Here is a 3,280-nt window from a genome sequence, read left to right as displayed (position 1 = left end):
TGTATGTGTGTATGTGTGTGGTGTGTGTGTTTGTGTGTGTATGTGTGTGTGTGGTGTGTGTGTGGTGTATGTGTATGTGAGTGTGGTATGTTTGTGTGTAGTGTGTGTGTGTGGTGTGTTTGTATGTGGTGTGTGTGTGTGTGTGGTATGTGTGTTTGTGTGTGGTGTGGTGTGTGTGTGTGTGTGTGTGTGTGTGTGTGTGTGTGTGTGTTGTATGTATGTATGTCAGGGGTGGCAAGAGGGTTGGAGGTGGGAGATGGCAGGATTTCTTCTTGCAAAGCCCACAAGGAGCTGGGAATTGAGTGATGAACCTGGGCACATCCCAGAGTTTGGGGAAAACCAGAGGCAATCTTCAAGTTTTACTTATTCCTTCTACTCCACGACCTCATGGTCTGTGTGCACCCTGCAGTTTCCAGTTGATAGTAAACACCCTTGCCAAACTTGGAAATACCTTGACCATGGAGGCCAGGCAGTTGTTGAACACCAGGCAGTCCAAACCTGGGGCTAGCTCCTGAAGAAACTTCTTTGTAACTATTGGGGCATTCTCTACGCGGGTGGGGTAGGTTTCCACCCATCCTGAGAAGGTGGGTGCCCACAAATACCAACAGGTGCTTGTAACCCAAATCGTAGGCCTGATTTCAGAGAAACCCAGTTTTCAGTGCTGCCCATTTCCCTGAGCCCAGGTCCCTTGAGGGACTTTCCCACTTTGAGATTTACACGAGTGGCACATTCGGAAGTGGGATCTTTAATCAGTCTCTCCAAATTTGGAGCATAATACCTGTGTCTGAGCAGTTCAGTGGTTTTTGTGGCCTCTTGGTGGGAGACCTGGATCATAACCAGTTATCTTCCCAGACTCATGGGAAGAATGGGGTCTGCCTTCTGACAATGTCCTCCATCCTTGTTCACCTTGTGTGGCCAGTTCCGGTTCTGTCCAGTCAATCTCACCTGGGGTGTATCCCAAGTGGTTTAGTAAACTGTACTCTGGCAGGGTTACCAAGACTTTGAGAAGCTCTGGGGCCACTTCCTGAGCAGCCAGGTCAGCGGCTGTGTTACTTTTGGCTTCTAGGGAAATCTCCATTTTGGTGTCCTGTGCAGTGGACAATAGCCACCCTTTTAGATAACTAGACAGCCCCAGTAGGGCTAAGATTTCTTTTTTTTTTTTTTCTTTTTTTCCGGAGCTGGGGACCAAACCCAGGGCCTTGCGCTTGCTAGGCAAGCGCTCTACCACTGAGCTAAATCCCCAACCCTCTAAGATTTCTTTTTTCAAGCTTTATTTCTTTTCCTGCTGAGGCTAGCCATCCCCTCTCCTGTGTAGAGCCCCATGAATACCAAGCACCATGAAAGCATTTTGGCTGTCAGTGAGCACGGTGGCAGCCTTGTCCTGCCTTAAGCAGGGTGCTTGAGTCAATGCCAAAAGCTCAGATCACTGCGCTGAGGTCCCCTTACTTAAAGATCACACCCCGATCGTCTCATCTTGGGTCACCACTTCTGCTCAGGTGTACTTGATCCTGTCTTGGATGAAACTGCTCCAGTCTGTGAATAAATACCTCATCTGATGTTGCCAATAGGACATCCATCAGATCATGCCTGAAGGACTGGATCAAGGTGGCCAACTCGGGGCTGTCATGCTGGGGTTCCATGGGCTCATTGTCTACCAGAGACTGGCAGGGTTGAGAGGGCTGATGTCTTATGGAAACAAATTTGGGGTTGATCCAGAAGTAGAGCTTGGTATTGGGTCACCTAGGCATTAGACATCCATCTCTTGGGTGCCCACTGGCCAGAGGCCTTTGGCAGAGTGTGGTGGCTATTAGTAACACTTCTTGAACTAAAGTCAACTGTCAGCTTCATTTGCCAGCAAGGAAGTGGCAGCTACAACCCTTATTATATACGCAGACCTGTGCCTGCACTGGATTAAATCTCTCAGATATGCTACCGGTCTTGTCTAGGGTCTCCAGGTTTGCGTGAGGCCCTTCTTAGGAATGCCTCTGGCCTCATCCATCTATAAGTGGGATAGATTAGTAATGCCTGGGAGGGCCAGGGCCAGGGCAAACACAAGGCTCTTTTTCAAGGCCTGGAAGGCCCTCTGCTCAGTCCCAGTGCATTCCAAGGAGTGGGTAGAATATGTGCTTGCATAGAGAGGCTTAGCTATCTTAGCCAATCCCATTACCAATAACTGGCAATATCCAATCACCCATAGTTCAGAAATTCCTGAAGGTATTTTTTTTTTAATGTGTGTGGTGGTTTGAATATGCTTGGCCCAGAGTGTGGCACTATTAGGAGGTGTGGCCTTTTTGATGGATCACTCTGGGGACCTTCCTCCTAGCTGCCTGGAAGCTAGTCTTCGCCTGTCTGTCTTTGGATGAAGATGTAGAACTGTTAGCTCCTCCCAGCCCCATATCTGCCTGGATGCTGTCATGCTTGATGAATCTGTAAGCCAGCTCCAGTTAAATAAGTTTTCCTTTGTAAGAGTTGCCTTGGGGTTGGGGATTTAGCTCAGTGGTAGAGCGCTTGCCTAGGAAGCCCAAGGCCCTGGGTTCGGTCCCCAGCTCCGGAAAAAAAAAAAAAAAAAGAGTTGCCTTGGTCATGGCCTGCTCACAGCAATGAAAACCCTAAACAATGTGGGAGCATGGATTTGCAGGGTGGGAAATACAGCTGTGGGAAAGTGTCTTCCAGCCTTCCTCTAGGCCAGTGGCTCTCAACCTTCCTAAGGCTACAGCCCTTTACTACAGCTCCTCATGCTGTGCTGACCCCCAACCGTGAGATTATTTTTGTTGCTACTTCATAACTGTAATTTTGCTACTGTTAGTAGTCATAACGTAAATATCTGATATACGGGAAATCTGACACTTGACCCCTGTGGAAGGATCTTTTGACCCCAAAGGTATCAAAGTCCTCGGTTGGTAACTGCTGCTCTAGAGTGTAGGTCCGTGATCTGAGAGATACACAGCTGAGCCTCTTTGGCAGATGTACCTGAGGATTTGGGGACTCTCTGATAGCCTGTTACCTGTTTACAGTCCCCCTTAGTGGTCAAGGTTACAAGGAGGTCATCTACATACTGGACCAGGGCACTTTGTGTATACTTTTGTCTACACTCAGTTCTTCTAGTGTTTCTGGGGATACTGTGGGCCCTGCAGGCTCCTTTGCTGCTGCCTCGCCTCCTCTTAGAGCCCCCATGGGTCTCTCAGGCTCCTCAGAGTTGCTTTGCAATTCAAACACAGTCATGATCCAGGAATTTATCCTGGAGGCATTGACTTATTCCCAGATCTGGTACTGCAGCACT

The sequence above is a fragment of the Rattus norvegicus genome, chromosome 7 (genome assembly GCF_036323735.1).
Source record: "Rattus norvegicus strain BN/NHsdMcwi chromosome 7, GRCr8, whole genome shotgun sequence".
In the NCBI taxonomy this organism is placed as follows: domain Eukaryota; kingdom Metazoa; phylum Chordata; class Mammalia; order Rodentia; family Muridae; genus Rattus; species Rattus norvegicus.
This window is presented reverse-complemented; position numbering follows the sequence as displayed.